General features: G+C 40.6%; 1 protein-coding gene across 1 annotated transcript in view; it reads left to right on the top strand.

The window, feature by feature from the left end:
- LOC137988864 (peroxidasin homolog) overlaps positions 1-7,500 on the top strand; it is a 337,507-nt gene that overhangs the window by 112,200 nt on the left and 217,807 nt on the right. The window lies entirely within an intron of this gene.

Here is a 7,500-nt window from a genome sequence, read left to right as displayed (position 1 = left end):
AGATCATAGTGCCATTCACTTTTCTCATGATTTGCCAACAGGGTTGTAGCCTTCGCCCAGTTGTTTACAGGACGTGTTACCCATGCACCTTTAGTTTGTACAGGTACTTTCTCATAGACCTCACAAACAGTACGTACCATACCCTTCAAAGTTGAATTAAAGTTCATCCAAGAGTGTTTCTTCTTCCATGAAACGTCATAGGTTAAATACTTCTTGTAGTTCGGCTTGTTATTCGTGCTACTACTCGATGTTGCTGCAATCTTTTCTGGTGGTTTTACTGCCCAATCAGATTCACATGGTCCGTGTCTTTTTCTTGGTTGACCTGTGCTAGTCGAACTCGATGTTGTGGCAACCTTTTCTGGTGGTTGCACAGCACAATCAAAATCACATTCTGATGACGTGTGTAGATCAGAGTCTCCCTTCCGTGGTTTTCTGGTGACAAATTTGTCCATGCTGTCGCTATTCAACTCATAAACAGAATGTACAGCACAATACCCAAGCCTGCTCTAAGGCCAGCAGTTTGTAATACTCCATGTTCCTTGTCATGTAGTGTCCTTAGACAGGGAATACTTACTTCATGTGCACTGACCTCGTCGCGTCTGGATAATTTTTTCGATATCGTTACTTATATACTGCAATGATATCAATATTTTTGGGGGGAAGCTGGGCATTTGGGGGGGGGGGGGGGGGGGGAGGTTCTACTCCTCAAATACCCTAGATAGAACCCTGCTTCTCTGAGGAAACTCGTATGTTAGTGAAATGAAATGTCAATAACGTCAGGGAAAATTCCCTTATACGAAAGACATACTTTAAACAATGGATTGTAACAACTCTAGAGAATGATCATTGTAAATGAGAGCAAAATAAGCCAATACAAATGAAGACAATCGTAGGCCTGGATTTCTTTCAAAATATATGATCTATTTTTATTTTGGGAAGAGGATCTTCGAATAAATCCCTTTCACGGTTTAAGTCTGACAAAGTGCGTGATGCATGCATACTTGTCTCAGAAGCACGACCCACTTCAAGTCTGGTGTCTATATAGCTTTAAAGGATTCAGAAAAAAAAGATATGACAACTGAACACTTCTATTGGCTTACCTGCACTTGCTCTGGATCGAGGCTGACGGTGGGGGCTTGGGTAACACATTGACAACATCAGACACGTGATGATCGGATGTCGTCAGGTTAATCAAGTTCCTTGCCACTGGGTTTAATCTCTGTCCAATGGATTCCGAGCTAAGTCTAAGGCGGTATGGTCGTTCACTGGCAAATTCCCGTTCCTTTACGAAGCAGTTTTGGATCAGATCCGAAGAGGGAAGAGATGTGGTGTTACGTGAAGAAGTTGTGGGTGGTAGTGTGATGAATTCGATGACCCCCTTAGATTTGGAAACTGTAGAAATACCAAGATTACAACTAAGATTACAGAACGCAATTTTTTTTGGTAATATTAATTAATCGGTGAGACGGCCATTTCTCAGAAGAGCGTCCGCCATGTTATGACGTACGCACGCACGGGAGTAACAGGAAGACAACGCACATAACATGGCGGACGTACAAGAAAAAATAATTGAAATATTGTTAATCAATTGTGGAGCAGGAGTGGTGCAGTGGTGAGAGTACTCTCCTCCCACCAATGTGGCCCTGGTTCAATTCCCGGTCCCGGCGTCAAACTTGGGTTGATTCTCTCCTTGTTCCGAGAGGTTTTTCTCTAGGTACTCCGGTTTTCCCCTCTCCTCAAAAACCAACACTGCCAAATTCCAATTCGATCCGGAATGCACTGACGCACGTTGAATGAGCTCCAGAGCGCTCTTAAGGTGTTCCGTGGGTAAACAAATTCCATTTCCATTTCCCTTTCCAAACAAAATATAGGATCCGTTTCACCAAAAAATGGACTCCTTTTCTGAGACAGGGATGTCCTTGGTAGTGTTTGAGATAAACATATTGCTCTTTGGCAAGACATTTTGGCTCTTCTGAGCATATCTTTCAAAATAACCATCTCGTAACATCCTCTTAACTTAACGGCTCGAAAAAACATCACGATGGAAATAAAAACACAATCCATGATACCTTGTGCACATTCAAGATGGCTTGAATTTTTCCACTTCTCTCTCTGTTTGCTTTCAAGAGCTTGCCTTCTTTCTTTGGCGGTCTTTTGCCGTTCTTGTCTCAGTTGCTGTAACCGACAAGCTCGGCATAAAACGATAAAGTAATTTACTTTATTTGTCTTATAGATATTAGGTGCACCACGATTAGCCAATTTAGTGTCCCCAAATAAAACAAAAATAAAGTTCATCATCATTAGAGAACAGTATTCTGCACCATAACGGAATAAACTTGATAGTTTTTTTTACTTCGCTAGATACACAAGGCTTGAGATACACGTCACAAACTGCTTTACAAGGTAGAAATAATTCGCAAAGAATGCTTTATTTGTAAGGCGGTCAAACGTCGGCATGAAAACGAAGGTTGACATGAGGTCCGTGAAAAGTACTGGGCTTTTAAACGGAGGAAGGTTGGAGCCCCACCCACGCCAGCACTAACTTAAATGTACCCGGATAAGGACACTATGGCGTAGGAAACGATACAACGGTTTTTCTCAATCTCTTCGATGCGTTTAGAAACCCAAACATCATTGAGAGGGACTACAGGACACGGAGTTCCCAGTGTTGTGATCCTGCCAAAGGTGACAACTCTTAAAGGAAACTTTGAGTCCTACAATATTCCACCTTTGGCCCCTGTCTGAGACCACTTAAATTAAACCAAACCAAGTACAAGGGATACAAAGCCTCTCACCTATCTAACACTTTGATTTGCCAAATTCCTCCATAGTAGTCACTTGTGCCTATCACGGGAATGTCGCTGTGAAAACGAAACACACTTAATTGGCACAATGGCATTGACAAGTTTTTTTCGCTTTGCACGCTCGAAGATCAAGTTCGTTTTTGTGGCATATTCAAGCTGTAATTTGAAAATGTTGAGTCTTAATCAAGATAATTAGGGATAACTATTAATGAACGAAAATTGCTCCCGTCTAACTTGCGCACAAAAAAACGTCCGTCCATAAATATCTCCAAAATGGCTAACTTCGATCTCAAAACGTTTACCAAAATATACAGGTGATAAATAACCTAATAACGTTCACCAATTTATACCTTTCAAATCCAGCTGATTCTCTGGACATGTCTTTTACATCATCCTGATTTAACAACGATAGGGAACGCTGGAGTCAGTGTACTTCTCCCATAGGCAAACACAAGAGACCTTAAAGCCTGATTCTTACTTGTATGATAAGCAAATGCACAACCAACAAAGGGCATACAAATTAGAGGGGCTTAACCACACGCAATCATAGGCATATTCACGACACAAAAATGGCCTATAAATAAAACAGAGCAGAGCAACAATAATATGCTGAATGAACAAAACAGGACGACATCAAAACGGAATGCATTCATTTGGGACAATCTTGAAAAAAGTTGGTCAGAAGTTCTTCAAGCTTTTGACAACTTGTCCACATAAGGGTCGTCATTACTCAGAGTCATTCTGTTTGTGAGGTTAAGATTTTTGTTTTGTTTTTGTTTTGTTTCTGTTTTTTTTTTGGGGGGGGGTGGGGGGTGGGGGATGAGGGAATTCAATATTATCATTTTCTTGTTAAATGTCCCGGTTATTAACAAAAAAATTCTTCAGACAAGACCAAAATATCGCGACAAAGTTAATTATCACCACTAAGCGGAACTAAAAATCAGAAAATATTGGCAACAACTGAACGCTCTAACATGCTCGCCAGTATTGTTGGAATATTTAAGCAACGATAAGTGTAATGGCTTCGAAGGCGTTCTCTCTTATAATAATTAATCGACTATTCCAAAACGTTCTGCATGTAATCCATTCTATCTCCTATTTATTTCAACCAAGAGGATTATGATGCTCTCCCTCAAAACAATTCTTTTCCATATGATTTAAGGTAAAAGGTTGCCGCAAATAGGATCTTTCATGTCTATTTTATAAGAAATGTTTGCTTCCTTGATGCTTCCCTTTTGGCAGACAGGTCCATCAGAACAACAATAGAACTGACGGGTCATTTTGTCTTCCCAATTTCATACAATTCCTTATTCAATGTCATGAAGTTGGTTGTCGTCAGTATTTAATTAAATCCAAAAGATCGAAGTTCTTTCAAAAATGTATAATTTTGCATCTTAGCATTACTAGGAGCGAACACCAGCCCTACATGCCTGTCATGGCGTTTTCACAGACCGATTTATTTTCAGATTGAATTTCCCGCAAATGAGACTCCCGCGGGAGCCCAATGACCAATCACAAGAAACTAACTTGACGTCATAGCGTTTCTGATCTGGAACTGCCTTTTCTGCGGACGGGGAGAAGACTTTAGTCTTACCTACCTCTTCCGGTTCTTGAAAAACAATGCCAGATTCCATGGCTCGGTAACCATCTAGAAAATCCTCTGAAAATGAAACGCAAGATCAACTGCTGTTGGTTGAGCTTGAGGTGATAGCAGAACTAGTACGCTTTTGTTTGTTATTTATAAGCCTCTGGATGTGAAATGGTCTTTCGGGGCATTTTTGAAAGGTGTACATGTACTTACAGTAGGTACCGTGTCACATCATAAACCTTTGCCCTTGCAATAACCCTCTGCACTCAGGTTCAAAATATATTATTTTTTCTCTAGGCTCTCAGAGATTGGAAAGTTTACGTTTAACGTGACTTATTGTCACGCAAAGAAAACGATTGACACCGGATTGATGTCACAATCTACATGTAGTTTGCATTAAGATAGTTCTTTGAACGTTCACTGATAAAACGAAGTTTGCGACATCAGCGATGTGCACGGTCTTGATTTTGTTCCCGTAAATTGTTACGCTGTGGGCCAGACTACAGCCAGTCGCCTTCTATTGAAACTATGGGAATCGAAGAAGTCGATGTTTACTTACCATCGTTATCCCATGTCACTTGTTCCCATTTGCGACTTTGGACCAAAGAAGCGGCACTCTTAAAGTCACGTGGTTGTTATTTGACAGTTTCATTGGTTGACGGATTATCTTCATGATGAAACCACGAATGTTCTTTTGTACTTGATGTAGTACTAAGTATGGAGTCCGTCGTTTTGGGTCTTGACTGCTGGGCCGTTCTGTTATTTAGCTGGATTAAGTTGCCTATATAACAAAGAAAACTATTGGCAAATCGTAAATTCCAAGAAAAAATCTTTCAATCTTTGCGAAAATAGTAGAGTTAAGGGTTCGCGTTAACGGCAAATTGTCTGTTAGCAACAATTGTCGCGTACGTACCAAAAGAAATAATTTAGAATAAAAGGAGATTTTCATGGATTTGTGACTAGCGGAAGACCGACGTTTGTGATTTGCTTAAGCTTAGTGGAGGGATCAAGAATCGTGCTTGTTGCCACTCCAGCTGGGGTTAATCTTCAGTTTGCAAGACCACACATGATTGTTTGATTGATAACACAATAGATAAAGAAAGAAAACAATTGAACGAAGCCTTACAAAGATCCAGGTGAAGCATATGGAACGGATCCAATAAAATTAGATATTTTAATTAAAGCCGGGTAGACATTGTCGAGTTTTGTTCCTATTAATGTGCCGCTCAGAGCCTGATTGGCCGTAGAAACAAAGAGTTCTTTTGTTCCAGTCGTTATCACACTTCAATGACAAAAGGTGTATCTGTAAACAGATATCGTCTATGGGCGAATGTGAACCAGTGCGAAGTGGTATCCTGGGGCCCGTTTCTCGAAAGTCCCGAAACATTTCGGGCGTATTAGTGAGTTGTATCTTCGGGTCTTGTAAATCTGTTTAAGGTGATTCCTTGGTTTTCCATTTCGCAACCCTACTTCGCATAATTTCTTGCGTCATTGGCGCGAGCATAAGCTCGCGTACATTGATAAAATGGCGGATTTTCATTGTCGCCAAGCTTAATCAGACAAGGGATGGCTATTTTCTCCTGAACGAGCACAGTGAGCCCATCCCCCATCCTTTTTAATGGTGTTATGTACTCGTAATAGGTATACGGAAAACATATTTTAGGGGAAAAACAAGTTGGATAGTAGAAGTTGTAGTATTTAGATATAAATGGCACTAAACTGCATTTGGAGCCAGACACTGAGTGTGAGGTGATGATGTAGCGATCCAAATTGCTCACATTTCTTTGTACGATTAAGTGATTTGACATCACTTTACTCGAAACATCTTAGCCCCGACAAACAAGTAGCTCGAGTTTTCAATAATATTCAGTAGCTTTTGAAATCACTTTACTGAAACATCTTAGCCCCGACAAACAAGTAGCTCGAGTTTTCAATAATATTCAGTAGCTTTTGAAATCACTTTACTGAAACATCTTAGCCCCGACAAACAAGTAGCTCGAGTTTTCAATAATATTCAGTAGCTTTTGAAATCACTTTACTGAAAGATCTTTGCCCCGACAAACAAGTAGCTCGAGTTTTCAATAATATTCAGTAGCTTTTGCGGGTTCATCAACCCTTCTTGCCTAATTCAGTTAAAAAACACTTAAAATAAAGGGCATGCACCTCGAAAACAAGCACGGTGACCCCATTTTTTTTAATTGCATTTTTTTAATGTCTAGTACATGAATATCAATTGCCCCAAGTTAAACAAAAATCTGGACAGTACGTCATTTTCAAGCGAATCACCTTAAAGTGTCACTACGATGAAAATTTCGCATGTCTTTTTTTCTTTAGATTTTGAAAATAGACGTACTAAATAGGTACCATGCCAATTTTTATCTCAAAATTCCCACGGAAAGTATGATTATTGTACCGTAGTTTTTCGGTTTTCGCTGTCCGCCATTACTAGAACGGCAAATGACCGTGATCGAGGAAAAGGGTTGGGTCTAGCTGGATCGCCTGAGGTCTGACGTCATACGCACAATGCTCAAAATAAACACGGCCAATTTCTCATGCCATCTATGAGATGTGAGAGATCGCCGAGTTGCTTGTCAACGCTTGTCAACGCAAAACTCGTCAAAGGAAACTTGTGGCATACACATGACCCAACGAAAATTGTCCATGACACTTGCGGAGGAAAACTACAGTAGCTCGTGCGTAACCTGCTTAACGGTGGTCCATGTTGCTTTTTCGTTGACGAAGTTTTTAATCATTGTGCATAGATTTCTGGTGTATCATTTTACCCACTTGTAATGCACAGCCATCATTTTGGGGTTTGCACAACGCAATGTCCCCTTCTACCCACTCGAAAAATGCATTGATCGGGAAATGGAATCTTACGCATGAAATGAAGCATAGTAACAACAACAAAAATTCTCGGGGACGAATTTTTAACTCTGGAATCTTCGGCCAGAGAAGTGGAGACACCTTGGTAGGATACTGTACCTTTCGCTGTTCCAGCATCAGTTGCCTTTGTTTGGTTCTCTTTCGTTTGCGCATGCACTCCGTTCTGTATCGTGGCAAGGGGTTCCTTTGAGAGCCAAGAGCCACCTGGGTTACTACCCTTGG

This window comes from Montipora foliosa, unplaced genomic scaffold (assembly GCF_036669935.1).
Source record: "Montipora foliosa isolate CH-2021 unplaced genomic scaffold, ASM3666993v2 scaffold_432, whole genome shotgun sequence".
NCBI lineage: Eukaryota > Metazoa > Cnidaria > Anthozoa > Scleractinia > Acroporidae > Montipora > Montipora foliosa.
This window is presented reverse-complemented; position numbering and strand designations above follow the sequence as displayed.